At 38.5% G+C, this 16,919-nt stretch overlaps 1 pseudogene; it reads right to left on the bottom strand.

The window, feature by feature from the left end:
* Window positions 1–12,498: 12,498 nt before the first annotated feature.
* On the bottom strand, window positions 12,499–13,571 carry LOC101057506 (ADP/ATP translocase 2-like; annotated as a pseudogene).
* Between the last annotated feature and the right edge of the window lie 3,348 nt (window positions 13,572–16,919).

The following is a 16,919-nucleotide window of genomic DNA, read 5'->3' as shown; positions in this document are numbered from 1 at the left end:
GGAAGATTTTTGCATCTGAGAACCTCCCTGAGATGTTCTATTTTATTATCCTGTCTTCCTTTTGCCAATAACATCTGTAAAACCTTTTTCCACGTCATCTCACAATTTATTTTTCCTTTCCATTGTTCTGTAAAATGTGCATTTCATAATATAACTACATTATACAAGTCCCAGGCTCCTTCTAGACCTAAAAGAATGTGTGTGGTTTTATAAGTAAGGTTTTTGTAAGTTGATTTCTATTATTTATAGCTGATGTATAGGTATCATTTAAGTACATTTAGTTTTACAATAGAAATGATAATAGGCAATTAGATTATTTTCAAATATCCCATATAATTTCTACTAGAAGTATTTAAGATTATATCACTTTTCTATCTTATGTAGCATAATACATTTCAAATATTTAGTTTCTTTAAATTTTGTTTAATGCTAAACATTATCACTTTTTATTATTTAGGTAAAATGACAAAAGTTAAGAAAAAATTAAAAGGAAAATATTAGTAATAATTCTCTTAATTTACCATAAAACTTTTCATTCATGTTGAATTAATCATAGCATAACGCCATTTTGTAATTCTTTTTACTTGCTGATATATCATAAAAATTATCACATAATCATTATAATTTTTAATGGTTGCATAACATTTCCTTGAGTTAGTGTGACAAATTTCCCATCATTTTGCACATTTAGGCTTGTTTTCTATTTCTTTATTATCTTTTGATACTGCTATGATTCATGCAAATAGCCTTTTTTTACTTTCGGATTATTTCCTTACAAATAGGATAGCTAAATTAAAAGGTAGGAGCATTTTGTGGGTTCTGAGGAAAATTATTATCATATTGCTTTCTGAAATGTATTGTTCCACTTTTCATTGCCACTCTCAGTATATATGCATTAGTGAAACACAGCTTTATCCTAAGCAGCAAGTATAGCAAGTGTCATTCACTTTTTAAAACATTGTGGTACAACATATACAACATAAAATTTACCCTTTTAACAATTTTTAAATGTGCAATTCATGGCATTGAGTACATTCATAATATTGTGCAACCATCACTACTATCCATTTCCATAGTTTTTCATCATCCCAAACAGAAACACTGTATCTATTAAATAATGTTTCCCCATTTTCCCCTTCTCCTCAACCCCTGGTAACCTCTATTCTATTTTCTGTCTCTATGAAACCTATTGTAGGTACTTCATATAAGTGGAATCATACCACATTTGTCTTTCTGTGACTGGTTTATTTCACCTAGCAAAATGGTTTTAAGATTCATCTACGTTGTAGCATGTATCAGAATTTCATTCCTTTTTAAGGCTGAATAAAACTCCATTGTATGTATTTACATTCTGTTTATCCATTCATTGATCCATGATTATTTGGGTTCTTTTCCACCTTTGGGTTATCATGAATAATGCAGCAATGAACATTGGTATATGAGTATTTGAGTCTCTACTTTTCAATCTTTGGGGTATATGTGGAGAAGTGGAGTCACTGGATCATATGGCAATTCTGTCTAACTTTTGAAGAGTGTTATTCTTTCATGGTCAATAAAAAGTTCTTTGATTTTTTTGCTTATTTGTTTAGTACTTTCCATGTTTGCTTTGTTTTGGCTTAACTTTTTTTTTTAAGTCTCAATATTTTCCTTATCTATATTAATGTATGTTGCATCTTCTATAATTATCAGTTCATGTCCTCTGTCCATTTATTGATTACCTTTTTTTTCTGAATGTTTTTCTAAAAATCTGAATGAGACCCATCATGGACATCTCCTTCTTTTGCCTACTCAGAGTCCTTTCTCTTTTATACATGGCTTTTTCCTTTGGGAATTATCCCTCTTCTGCTGCAGACTACACAGCATCAGACATGTGCCCACTCCCTGGCCAATTAAACACTCCCTGGTACTTGAATCCTGAAAAGAATGAAACAAAAATAGAAAATGATGAAAGCCACATCAAGATGCCTATATCTTTCTGAAAGTCTGCCCAGCCATTAGAGTTTCTCATATTTACATGAAATTTCCCTTGGTTCTCATTCATACCAAGAACTGATTTTTTTGTCTTAAGTTTTACAAGGTGCATCACATAATTTAATTCAAAAAATTCTTCTGTTTAAAAAAGAAATTATCTAGAGTTATTTCTATTGTTTATAATTAGACTTGATAGAATAGTTACCCATATTATATAATCAATCCTTAGTCAAATTTATATATTTTTTCCCAGTTTGTTGACTCCTTTTTAATTTTGTTTTTTCTCTTTTTAGAAATGTTTAATCTGTAGAATTAAATCTCTAACTTTTTATGTGACTTTTTACTCAATTCCTTCAAAGCTAAAAATTAGCTTCCCTCCACCAGTTTAATAATTAATCTCTTCACTTTTTATTTTGACTACATCTAAATTATTCCAATTTATGCCCAATTTTTCATTATTCCTAAATATATATATTTTTAATGCTTGCTAGTAGCAAGTGACTTTAGGTTGATTAATATGTTTTTATGTAGCTCCAACTCTCCAGGTCTCTTAACCTGTTTGATTTTATATAAATAACAGATACTTCTCACTTGTTGAGGAATCCATTCCAAAGCTCCTAAGAGTAATGATATTCTATATATACTATATTTTAGGAAAGAAGGAAGTAGTGGAAGCATATGCATAGCTATTCTTTCTTTCTCTTCCTAGTCTCAGTTCTTCTTTTTTTTCTTATCAGTGGAGCAAGGATGACAATTCTATAGGCAGCAGGAGAGGCTCTGGATTATAATCCAGTGGGGAAACAAAAGCATGTGCTGGGAAGAATACCCATCAGAAGCCAGGGTGAAATGGGGAAATGTAGAACATGGGAGAGTTAGCTAAGTGAAAATGACATAAAAGTATTGGAAGCTCACTCTTTGCCTCATGCAAAAGGGACTAACCTGAGCACTTAAAACAGAGATGCAAAAATAATAATAGGAATGTGAGACTCTTATTACATAAAAATCTTAACACAGAAGCTTACTATCTACAGTAGGTACTGATGGTGGTGGTGGCCCATCTGGAGCAGCTGCTGTGGAGACACCTGCTGCAGCAGGGAGGGCATAGCAATGGCTGCATATTTTGCGGAGCTGGCGGGGTCAGGATCAGGTGGGAGCCCTGCCCCCTACCAAGTTGGCAGGGCAGGAGCCCCATACTCCTGGGTGCAGCTTTAGCTGCCCAGCCATGGCTCCAGGTCCCTGCATTCCTGGGGCTCTCAGGGCCCAGGAGGCCCCATGCCCCTGCAAGCTTGAAAGTGCCCTGCTCCCTGGCCTCTCCCAACTCCCGGTGCCTGCTTGGGATGGAGCAAAGTTGTGGACAACCCTGGGCACTGTCACAACCTGGCCAGGTGTGCCCGCACGTAGGGTGGTGCTGACATACCAGCCCCCTGCCATCTTGGCCCGCTCTGGACTTTGGGTGCCGAGGAGTGTGGGATGGGAGTAAGGAGCAGGGAGGGCGGTTGAGGGCACCTCTTGGCATGGACACCCTGCATGCTGGAGATGGCATGTTAAAGAACATCCTGCATGCTGGAAATGGCATGTTAGAGGCCCAGCATGGGGGCTGGGCTGCCAGTACTGGGCAAAGTCCATGACCAGGAGTGAGATCTTCATTGATGACCACTCAGCCAATTGGATGGTGCTTTTTCCAGGCCTGCCTGTGGCTGCCCATGGATCAATCAGCACACACTGTCTCCATTCTGAGCACATAAAAACTCCAGACTCAGCCAGACTCACACTTGTTGGGATGACCTGCCTGCAAAAAGGAACTACCCACTGTGGGTCTACTCTCCGCTGAAAGCTGGACACTCATCAGGATGATCTGCCTGCAGAAAACAGCTATCCACGCCAGGTGGATAGCTCTCCATCAAGAGCTGAATACTCACTGGGATGATCTGCCTGCGGAAAAGAGCTACTCTCTATGGGCCTCCTCTCCACTGAGAGCTGCACACCCATCAGGATGATCAGCTTGCAGAAAGGAGCTACTAACTTTTGAGTCTCCTGAGAGCTATTCCATCACTCAGTGAAGCTCCTCTCTGCTGTGCTCACCCTCCAGTTGTCCAGCAATGGCATTTTTCCTGGAGGAAGGACAAGAATTCCAGATCTTCAGAATGGGACTGAAAAAGCTGTAACACAAACAGGGCTGAAACACACCCCCCATTCACCATGTTGCAGGCAATCAGAAGGAGAGAAGGAGAGAAGAGCTACAGTCCTTCGGGGACCCCATGCCCAGGGGCTCCCCAAGCCAGGGCTGTGACACCCTCTTTGGGGGTCTGCAGTTCCTGGTGTCTCCAAGCTTCCGGGCACCAACTCATTTCCCTTGCCCAGACATGGGTACCCACATCAGAAGCTGCTTGCAGTACATCTGATCCAGCCACAGTCTGGCAAAGAGCTGGCCCCTGAGCCGGTGCCTGTGGTGGCACCTGGAGCTGCCTGCACTGTCACAGTGTGTCTGGAATTGGTGGGTTCTTGGTCTCACTGACTTCAGGAATGAAGCCGTGGACCCTCGCGGTGAGTGTTACAGTTCTTAAAGGCGGTGTGTCTAGAGTTTGTTCCTTCTGATGTTCGGATGTGTTCAGAGTTTCTTCCTTCCGGTTGGTTCGTGGTCTCGCTGGCTCAAGAGTGAAGCTGCAGACCTTCGCGGTGAGTGTTACAGCTCTTAAGGTGGCGCATCTGGAGTTGTTCATTCCTCCTGGTGGGTTTGTGGTCTCACTGGCTTCGGGAGTGAAACTGCAGACCTTCGCGGTCAGTGTTACAGCTCATAAAGGCAGTGTGGACCCAAACAGTGAGCAGCAGCAAGATTTATTGCAAACAGCGAAAGTACAAAGCTTCCCCACTGTGGAAGTGGACCCGAGCAGGTTGCAAGTGGTGGCTCAGGCAGCCTGCTTTTATTCTCTTATCTGGCCCCACCCACATCCTGCTGATTGGTCCATTTTACAGAGAGCCGACTGGTCTGTTTTACAGAGAGCTGATTGGTGTGTTTACAATCCCTGAGCTAGACACAAAAGTTCTCCCTCCCCACCAGATTAACTAGATACAGAGTGCCGATTGGTGCCTCCACAAACTCTGAGCTAGACACAGGGTGCTGATTGGTGTGTTTACAAGCCCTCAGCTAGATACAGAGTGCTGATTGGTGTATTTACAATCCCTTAGCTAGACATAAAGGTTCTGCAAGTCACCACTAGACTCAGGAGCCCAGCTGGCTTCTCTCAGTGGATCTTGCACAGGGTCGCAGGTGGAGCTGCCTGCCAGTCCAGCACCTTGCGCCTGCACTCCTCAGCCCTTGGGCGGTCGATGGGACCAGGTGCCGTGGAGCAGGGGGCCCCGCTTATTGGGGAGGCTCAGGCCGTGCAGGAGCCCACGGCGGCTGAGGGCTGGGGGAGGGCAGGCACCTAAGGCCCGGGGAGAAATGGAGCGCAGCCCCTGTGGGCCGGCACTGCTGGCGGACCCAGTGCACCCTCCACAGCTGCTGGCTCGGGTGCTAAGCCCCTCACTGCCCGGGCCTGCGGGGCCCGCCAAGCCCACGCCCATCTGGAACTCTAGGTGTCCCTCAAGCGCCTCGTGCAGCCCCGGTTCCTGCCGGAGCCTCTCCCTCCACACCTCCCGGCAAGCTGAGGGAGCCGACTCCGGCCTCAACCAGCCCAGAGAGGGGCCCGCACAGTGCGGTGGCGGGCTGAAGGGCTCCCCGAGCATGGCCAGAGTGGACGCCAAGGCCAAGGAGGCGCCAAGAGCGAGCGAGGGCTGCGAGGGCTGCCAGCATGCTGTCACCTCTCAACAGTAGCCAGCATGCCTGGCTGTGAGCAGTGGCCCATGCTCACTCGCTTCCAAACCCTTCGCTGCTCCATGCCTGGCTCAGCCTTGGCAGGCGTAGGATTCAGGCCAGTAGCACAAACCGAGCTCAGCCTGCCAGGCCAGGTGGGTGGAATGAGCCCAGTAGGTCCAAACTCAGGCAAAGGTGCCACTGGCCAGAGAGGTTTCTGGCTGGAAAAGCTACACTTAAGGATCCTGTGACAGTACCAGCAGAGTTGCTCTGATTGTAACCTAGCCCATCTGATTCTTCTTAATCTGCTATGATTCCTGTGATACTCTGGGAACTCTAGGGTTCTACAGGACAAGATTTGGAAACCACTGGTTTAAAGAATAAGAGATGTCATATATCATCATAATTTGGCTGACAGTAGCTTAAATAACACCTCTCTTTGAGGGAGTTTTAGTTGAAATAGGGATCAAAGTAACTGAACCTCAGTAGAAAAATTTCATAAATCAGAGTGAGTGGGAGAATTGGTAGTGAGGGAGGTGGCAGGCACAGAACCAATTCAATTGCTCTAAAATCATGTTATTCATCCTGTTACCTACTCCCTGGATGAAGTGATGGCCACAGACAATTTATTGTGAGACATTGTCATTAGAAGACTCTCGATACTTTTTGAGAAGCACACTGTTCACACAAATTAATCCTAATCCTACCAAATAGGCCACTTTATAAATATACCTAATAATAAATAGGCATTTGAAATGACTCCCAAGAAAGACTAGTAGAGAAGACTAAAATTCGAATACGATGATGGCAAATTAGGAAAAAGAATTTTAGATTTTTCTCCAAGTCAATCAAACCAGGCTAACATATTTAAAGGGAAAATGGCAAATGGTGATTATTTAGTGCCTGAGAGCCTGAGGGAGGGTTTTCTTTGTAATCTCAACCAAAGAACTGAATGTTCCAAAATGTCACTGAAGAACAAAATGTCATCTGGTGGAATTGATGGCTGACAAAATTAGAGCAAGTTGAAGAAACTATTACTTTGTGCCACGTATAGCCAACTTGTGAAACCCACTGCCACAGGAAGTTAGGGAGTTGAGCACCATAGTTGGATTTAAAATGGAATGAATAACTTTATGACTAATAAATGTCAGTGCCAGTTCTTCATGCTAAGATAAAAGGGGTAGTCAAAGTATACGTTTCAGAGCACAGGCCAAGTGCTGCAGGGGTTAGAAGTAGGGACCTTTCCCTTGTAAACACTGGTATATAATTAGCCATTCAGAACACAAGAAACATTTTTACCTCTCTGCCAGAACTAGATACTGCCCCCTGCAGAAGTAGGGGTCCAGGAGAGGGGCTGCTGTGGAGTTAAGTGTGGAAGGATCCTCAGTAAATGGCCTGTGCTGAGCTTGCACAGCCATGAGCTACCAACAAGCAAGCAAACAAAAAAAAGTTGAGACTGTTCTCCTGCCACCTGCAGTTACCTCCTCCACCACCTCAAACATTTTCATGCTGAGCTTGCGTCCTACTGACTAAAATCAACATTGGGCCACCACCTTCTTCATCAGCTGAGTATCCTGGTGGTCCCATTCTGCTCTCCTCGCTTCAGGAAAAGATGTCTCTATTTCTGAGTGTCTGCTCATAGTTCCCATACATTCTCCCATCTTGATAATCTGGACTGGATCATGAAGAAACATGAAGATCCTTGAACACTTTTCTTGGTGCAGGTGTTCACAATTCAACAGCTTTGAGGGTCAAAGTAGGTAATGTAATTGTGTGCAGAAGCCCAAGTATAAGAACATTTAACTTCCAGAAATAGAATCAAACAGTCTTTATTTTTACTAAATTAGAACTAAATTAGAAGTGCATGGCATAATGTAAGCAGCTATGATATTTTGGATTATATATTAAATTCAAAATAAAAAGATTAACTGAAAATTTTCAAACTCCAATTATTCTGATTTATAATTAGAAAACTAACATCTTTTTTCTATATAACATGGATTAGACTTTGTATTCCTCTTTAAAATAGATGTACAGAATTTGGCCTTGAATCCCTTAAATGAGAACAATATTTTGTTTTATTTTAGCTCATAACGGAGAACACATGTTTTCAATATAGGTTTACTTCCAAACATAGTTTGCTTTTATGTTTAGAGTAACTACTTTCAAGACATTGAAAACATCTAATTTTCTAACACCATCATATTTTGCTGTCAGTATCATATTATAATGCTACTTGGTTTATTTGATAACCATTCATTCTATCAGTATTACTTGTGAAAAACAAAGTGAAAAACATTTGTTTATTTTTAAAAAGTTTGAAGTTAGAGAGCTTTGTTTGGAATTAGGTCTTCAACTCTGCAATTGGGGAATTCCTGTAATTTCCAATTCTGAAAACTGAGTCTGGTTTAAAAAGTGTGGTAGATTATTTCTTGCCAAAGAAACAATTCTTTCAAAAAATAAGATAATCAAAACATAAATTTTAAAAAATTTTATAAGCTCCCTTGCATTAAAAAAACTAATAATTACTTTTCATGGTGGCATTACTTATGTGATTTGCTTTTAAAATAGAACACCATTGAAATTTCTGTTGTTTCTCTCAGCTCGTTAAATTCTCATGCGTTATCTTTCTGTAGTTTGTTCATAATGATGACTTCAGTTGCATTCTTTTGACAAAGACATACTTTGTGTATTAAACATGTAAGAGTTGTCTCCAATTGTTTTCCTTGTAGAGATCTTTTATTTAACAATAAATAAGTTAAATTTATTCTTAGGTATTTTTTAAGTTATTGTAAATGAAGAGTGCCTTCTTGATTTCTCTGTCAGCTATTACATTATTGATAAACAGAAATACTACAGATTTTTGTATATTTTTTGTTTCTTTGTATATTTATTTAGTTTCTTTGAAAACAACTTTGTTCTCTCCTACTTTTCTTGAATTATATTGTCTTTGCAGTCTCTATGTTATTTTCCACTTTTGCTACAGACATGGAGTCACAAAATATTGCCTAACTACAGAAAAATAACAGCACAACTATAATAAAAATGGAAACTGGTACGATCATTGTCACACTCAAAAGATGTGACTCTAGTAAATTGGAGAGAACATGCCATTCTAAAGAGAATGGCAATTATACAGTTCCAGCCAATTGCCACCTTGTAAGACTGAGGCTTAGTGTTGTGAGAACATCTGGATGATTCCAGAGAGTTCAAATACCCAGAAAACTTTCTCCCAAGTTTTAAATGTAACCAACTTATTGAAATATTTTTTACTGGTACGTAATATTTGTGTATTTTTATGGGGCTCGTGACATTTTCTTACATGCACAGAATGTATAACAATCAAGTCAGGGCATTTAGAGTATCCATCACCTCAAGTAGTTATCATTTCTATATGTTGGGAACATTTCAAATTCTCTCTTCTAGCTATTTTGAAACATATGATACGTTATTAACTATAATCATCCTACTCTGATAATAAATATTCATTCTGTCTAACTGTTTCTACCCTTAACCAGCCTCTCCTCATGCCCTTCCCACACACTCTTCTCAGCCTCTGGTAGCTATCATTCTACTCTTTACCTCTACAAGATCAACTTTTTTAGCTCCAATATATGAATAAGAATATGCTATATTTGTTTTACTGTGCTTGGCTTATTTCACTTAACATAGTGATCCCTAGTTCTGTCCAAGTTGCTGCAAATTACAGGATTTCATTCCTTTTCTAGTCAAATAGTACTCCATTGTGAGTATATACCACATTTTCTTTATTCATTTATCTGATGTTAGACACTTAGGTTGATTCCATATCTTTGCTATTGTGAATTATACTGCAGTAACCATGAGGGTACAGATATCTCTTTGATATACTGATTTCCTTTCCTTTAGATAAATACCCAGTAATGGGATTGCTGAATTGTATGGTAGTTCTATTTTTAGTTTTTAAAGAAATTCCTATACTATATTCCATAGTGGCTGTACTAATTTACATTCCCACCAACAGTGTGTAAAAGTTCTTTTTTCCCTCTACATCTTCATCAGCATCTGTTATTTTTTGTCTTTTTAAATAATAATAGCCATTCAAACTAGGGTAAAATTAGATTAGTAATATTGAACTTTTTAATATACCTGTTGACATATATGTATGCCTTCTTTTGAGAAATATTTTTTCATGTACTTTGTCCACTTTTCAAATGGGATTACATGCTTTCTTGCTGTTGAGTTGTTTTGGTTTGTTGTCTTTTTTGGATATTAGTCCCTTATCAGATGAATAGTTTGCAAATGTTTTCTCCCATTCAACAGGTTGTCTTGTCACTCTGGTTGTGATTTCTTTTGTTGTGCGGAAGCATTTTAGTGTATTATAGTCCCGTCTGTCTACTTTTGATTTTGTTTCCTGTGCTTTTGAGATCTTAGTCGTAAAATCTTTGCATAGACCAATGTCCTGAAGTATTGTTTTCTCCTAGTAGTTTTTATGTTCAGGTCTTATGTTTAGGTCTTTACTACATTTTGAGTTGATTTTTGTATATGGTGAGAGATAGAGGTCTAGTTCATTCTTTTGCATATGGGTATTAAATTTTCCCAGCACTATTTATTGAAGAGGATGTCCTTTCTCCAGGGTATGTTCTTGGCGCCTTTGTTGAAAATAGTTGGCTGTAAATACCTGGATTTGTTTCTGGGTTCTGTATGCTGTTCCACTGGTCTATGTGTCTGTTTTTAATACCAATACCATGCTCATTTGGTTATTATAGCCTTGTAACATATTTTGAAGTCAGTTAGTGTGACACCTCCAGCTTTGTTCTTTTTGTTCATAATTGCATTTGCTATTCGGGATCTTTTTTGGTTCCATACAAATTTGAGGATTCTTTTCTTTCTGTGAAAAACGACATTGGTATTTTGATAGGAATTTTGTTGAATATGTAGATTGCCTTCAGTAGTATGGTCATTTTAACAATATTAGTTCTTCCAATTCAAGAGCATGGGATGTCTTTCTATTTATTTGTGTCATCTTCAATTTCTTTTGTCTTCTTTTCTTTAGAGACAGGGTCTCACTGTGTCACTCAGGCTGGAGTGCAGTGGTGTGATCATAGCTCATTGTAACCTCAAACTCCTGGGCTCAAGAAATTCTCCTGCCTTAGTCTCTCAAGTAGCTAGGTCTATATAGACATGTGTCGCCATACCCAGCAATTTTTTTTTTTTTGAGAGAGAGAGGCTCTTGCTATGTTTTCTAGGCTGGTCTTGAACTCCTGGACTCAAGAGATCCTCCCACCTCAGCCTCCCAAAGTGTTGGGATTACATGCATGAGCAATCACACTCAGCCCTCTTCAATTTCTTTCATCAGTGTTTTGTTGTTTTCCTTGCAAAGATCTTTCACCCCCTTGGTTAAATTTATTTTTAGGTATTTTTAAGCTATTGCAAATGAGATTGCCTTCTTGATTTCTTTTCAGCTATTTCATTATTGATAAATAAAAATGCTATTGATTTTTGTATATTTATTTTGTTTCCTGCAAATTTGTTTGATTTATTATTAAGTCTAAGAGTTTTTTGGTGGAGTCTTCAGATTTTTCTAAATAAAAGATCATGTTATCTGCAAAAAGAAACAGTTTGACTTCCTCTTTTCCAATTTGGATACCTTTTATTTCTTTCTCTTGCCTAATTGCTCTGGTGAGGACTTCCAGTATATAAATATAAAACTCACTGGTAGAGCAAACACACAAATAAGGAAGAGAAAGGACTCATGTTACCACTACAGAAAACCACCAAACTATGATGACAAACAATAAAAGAGAAAGAAAGAAACTAAGGACATACAAAACAACCAGAAAACAATTAACAAAACTACAAGAATAAGCCTTCACTTACCAATAATAACCTTGAATGTAAACAGATTAAATTATCCACTTATAAAATATAGACTGGCTGAATGGGTCCAAAAACATATGACCCAATTGTATGCTATCTACAAGAAACTCACCCCACCTGTAAAGACACATATAGACTGAAAGCAAAGGAATTAAAAAAAAAAAATTCCCTGCAAATGGAAACCAAAAGTGAGCAGGAGTTTCTATACTTATATCACATAAAAGAGACTTTGTGTCAAAACAGTTAAAAAAAGAGACAAGGACGGTATTTAGATAAAGGGGTAGATTCAGCAAGAGAATATAACGATTCTAAATACATATGCACCCAACACTGAAGCACCCAGATTTATAAAACAAACATTATCCAAAGGGAGAGATAGACTTCAATGCAATAATAGCTGGGGACTTCAACCCCCATCAACACTAGACAGATATTCTGACAGAAAATTAACAAAGAAACATTGAATCTAAAGTGAACTTAAATTTCACTTTAGATCAAATAGACCTAACAGACACCTACAGAACATTTTATTCAACAGCTACGGAATATACATTCTTCTTCTTGGCACAAGAAACATTCTCCAGGTCATATGTTTGGCCACAAAATGAGTCCACAATTTTTTAAAAATCAAATTTATACCAACTATCTTCTCGGACTATAGTGAATTAAAACTAGAAATTAATAAAAAGAGGAATTTTGGAAACTATGCAATTACACTGAAATTAGACAACATTCTCCTGAACAACCATTGGTCAAGAAAAAAAATTAAGAATAATTTTTTTTAATTTTAGATTTTTTAAATTTCTTCAAATTTGTTATGTATCAGGAGTGACTGAAATAAAAAATATAATCGAGTCCCATCATCATCACCATCATCATCATGGAAATGGCTTTAAGAGAAAACTGGTCAGATGAATATTATTGCTTCTAATTTTCAACGAGTAAATAGTTGCCACTGATAAATTGACAGCCAGTAGTCTGTCAAGAATGCTCAAGATATGTTATATAACACAACATACCTGCTCATGGGGGAAAAATCCTAGGAAATACCTTATGTGTAGTTCTTGATTTAATCATACAAGACAAGCACAAAAGCACCACCTGTGCCTCTGAGAACACTGGACCATGCACCCTTGAGAAAAGCTTTGCCCCCTTCATCACTAGCAATCTTCCTCCAGCAGTCAAGCATGCCTGTGTACACGAGGTCAGTTCCTTTGCACCCTGACTGCATCATCATGCGGGGGCGAACTGTGTCAAGTGGATAGGAAGCCAACCCAGCAACAGCCCTGACAGTCTGTGCGATCATCCAGCTGATGACAATGTGAGTGTTCTTGGGATCCGGAAGCATTCCGTTTCTAGTGTCATAGATACCGAAGTAGGCAGCTCGGTAGATGACAATAACCTGCACAGACACGTTAAAGCCTTGGTACGGGCCCTTAATCCCATTAGATTTACATATCTTAACCAGGCAGTCACTGAGGCCTCGGAATTCCCTTTCGCTTCAGCTTTACCCACATCGGCTGCTAGACCAGTATGGGCAAAATCAAGAGGGTACACAAAACACAAGGATGTGGCCCCAGCAGCACAGCCTGATGCCAGATTCCCTGCAAAGTAGAGCCAAAACTGGGTCCTCTTGTCCACCCCACACAGGAAGATCTGCTTGTATTTATCTTTGAAGGCGAAGTTGAGAGCCTGGGTGGAGAAGTATCTGAAGACAGTGGCCAGGTTACTGCGCCAGAAGGACAGGACTCCCCTGCTCCTTGGGAATACGGACCACGCAGTCTATAATGCCCTTGTATTGCTTATCTGCGGTGATATGTTTGCTGGCATGCTGCACCTGCATCAGCAGCTTGACCTGGTCGGTGGGTGCTACTGCTATCTTGAAGATGGCTGTGGCCACTCCACCTCCCAGGAAGTCCTTGGAGAAGGACACAGTGACATCTATCATGTTGAAAGGAAAGAGGAGGCAGGCTACTGCGGGACGGGACTGGGTCGGCAACCGGCTTTGACTCTGGGGCTTCAGGAGAAGAAAATTTTTAAAAATTGAAACGAATAAAAATGGAAACACAACAAGCCCAAACCTGTGGACTACAACAAAAAACAATGTTAAAAGGGAAGTTTATAGTAATAAACACCTATATCCAAAAAATAGAAAAATTTCAAACAATCTAATGAAGCCCTTTAGGAACTAGGAAATCAAGAACATGCCAAACCCAAAATTAGTATAATAAAAGAAATAATAAAGATCAGAGAAGAATTAAACAAAATATAGATGAAATAAACAACATAAAGGATCAATGAAACAAAAAGTTGGTTGTTCGAAAAGATAAATAAAACTGATAAACCACTAGCTAGACTAATAAGAAAAGAGAAGACCCAAATTTTAAAAATCAGAATGAAAAGGAAATATTACAACTGATACCACAGAAATACAAAAGATCATCAGAGATCTTTGACATGAACATATCATATGAACAACTATATGCTAACAAACTGGAAAATCTAGAGGAAATGAATAAATTCCTGGATATATACAACCTACCAAGATGGAATCTGGAAAAAATAGAAAACCTGAACATACTAATAACAAGTAATAGATTAAATCAGTAGTAAAAAGTCTTCCAGGACAACAAAAAAGCGTCAGGACCAAATGACTTCACTGCTGAATTCTATCAAATGTATAAAGAAAAATTAACACCAATTTTCTCCAAAGTATTCCAAAAATTTGAAGAGGATGGAATTCTCCCTAACTCATGCTATGAGGCTAGCATTACCTTGATATCAAAACTGGACAAGGACACAACAACAAAAAGAAAACTAAACCAATATCCCTGATGAACATAGATGCAAATATCACCAAAAGAATACTAGCAGACTGAATTCAATACCATATCAAAAAGATAATACACCACAATCAAGTGAAATTTATCCCAAGGATATAAGGACGGTTCAACACATGCAAATCAGTAAACATGAAACATCACATAGACAGACTAAAGGATAAAGACAATATGATCATCTCAATAGACACAGAAAGAGTATTTGTTAGAATTCAATGTCTCTTCATGATAAAAAGAAAAATCCTCTCAACAAACTAGGCATAGAAGGAATATACCTCAGCATAATAAAGGTCATATATGATAAACCCACAGCTAACACCTTACTGAATGGGGAAAATTTGAAAGCCTTTCCTCTAAGAACTGGCACAAGACAAAGATGCCCTTTTTCACCATTCCTATCCAGCTGATCCTGGCCAAGCTGGGTGCCTTCAAAATTTTGAAAATGCAATCATATCACTACACACCCGCTATAATGGCTGTAATTCAAAAGACAAATAAGTTTTGGTAAGGATGTGGAGAAACTAGAACCCTGATAACATTGCTTGTAGGAATAGAAAATAGTGCAGTCACTTTGGAAAACAACTTGGCAGTTCCTCAAAAAGTGAAACTTAACCTACAATTCAACAATTCTACTCTTAGGAATTTACCCAAGAGAAAGAAAACATATGTCCCCACAAAGACATTTATACAAAAGTTCATGATAGTATTATTCATAATAGCACCAAACTGAAAACACTCAACTGTCTATCAATTGGTGAATTAATAAACAAAATGTAGAACATTCATGTAATGAAACATTACTCAGCCATAAAAAGAATTACCTTCTAATATATGCCATAGAATGAATGATCTGCGAATCATTATGCTTAGTGAAAGAAGCCAAATTCAAAAGAGTATATATTGTATGTCTCCATTTATGTGAAATGTCCAGAATGGACAAACCTATTAAAACAGAAAATTAGATAAGTAGTTGCTTATTACCTCAGAGGGTGGGGAAACTGAAGGAAAATGGGGAATAACTGCTAATGCATATGCAATTTCTTTTGGGGATTATAAATATGCTCTAAAATGTATTGTAGAGATTGCTGCATAACTCTCTGAACATACTGAAAGACATTAAATTATATACTTCAAATAGATCAATACTATGGTATGTGAATCATATCTCAATAAAGCTGTTGTTATTCAAAAATGAAAAATGCAGTAGAAAATGGGAAGCTAAGCTTTAGGAGAGCTAACGAGAAGAAACAGAACAGAATGGAAAGCGGGTCAGCAGTGAGACAAGGAAGCTGCGCATTATATATTGGAGTCTGGTGAGCAGAAGGTCTGGAGCTGGTGGGGTGAATGACTGAGGGATTCATTCCTGAGTCTACCCAGAGCTGAGTGCTTAATGAATATTGGAAGATAATGCTCGATAGCATCATCAGGGGGCAGAATAACAGAGTCAATACCGGCGACCAGCTGTGAATAACCAGTACCTACCAGGTTTTCTGGATTTACATGATCGCATAGAGAGAGGGAGGGATCCCTAATGATCAGGGACATTAGATGTCCCATTATTGATGAGAGTGGGATCTCAGTGTGGATTAAATTTGATTCAGATAAATACTGCAAGAAAACTGGCTGAAGTAGGCATGATGATTATCTCATTGATATTCATTCCCTTTCTTCCCCTTTGTGTAGTGACCATGAAGTCTGGGGAGACTGATCTTCAAGGACATGCCCTGAATGGTATCAGTTACTCAAAGTAAACCCATCTCCTTTGCCACAGTACAGATCTACATCCCATAAAATGTTGTGCTTTTTGCTATAATGGTTCTTAAAAAGTCATATCATTTTCAGACAATTCATTTTTTTCTATGGGGCTTTTCCTTTTTACCCCAAAGCACACTAAATGAAAAATAGAAGTAGTAGGAATAATAAATAATTAAAATAATAAATATTATTTTTGACATTGACACATTCAATTTACTCAAAGACATGTTCAATTTACTCAACACAACATTTTCTAGTCAGACAATTTCATATGAATCTAATTTGAATTTTGAGCAATGTCTGGAAAAACACAAAACAGTTGACTTTGCTTATGTATGCCAAATAAGAGGGATAGAAGATTTGCAGCTTCCACAATGCTTAGTATGTTGTGAACCTACACTATTTCCACATGTTTCAAAGCTTTCATTTTCTTAGCTTTGATTTTATCCCAAAAGTATTTTGTATGCTATAATTTTTCAGTGTAGTTTAAGAGCAAGATCACCAGAGTCCCAAAAGTTTTAACAAGTGATGAAGAAAATGGTATGAAAATAAGACAAAGAATAGATCAGTAAACCCTTAGTATATTCTATTTTATGCCTAAACTTGAATTTTTGTTTTCAAATTATTGGATTTTTAAAAATTGTGTTAAGTTATTTGAATTGTTATATAAAATTATCAAGTACCTTGAGTTGGGACTAAAT

The sequence above is a fragment of the Pan troglodytes genome, chromosome 5 (genome assembly GCF_028858775.2).
Source record: "Pan troglodytes isolate AG18354 chromosome 5, NHGRI_mPanTro3-v2.0_pri, whole genome shotgun sequence".
Classification (NCBI taxonomy): Eukaryota; Metazoa; Chordata; class Mammalia; order Primates; family Hominidae; genus Pan; species Pan troglodytes.
This window is presented reverse-complemented; position numbering and strand designations above follow the sequence as displayed.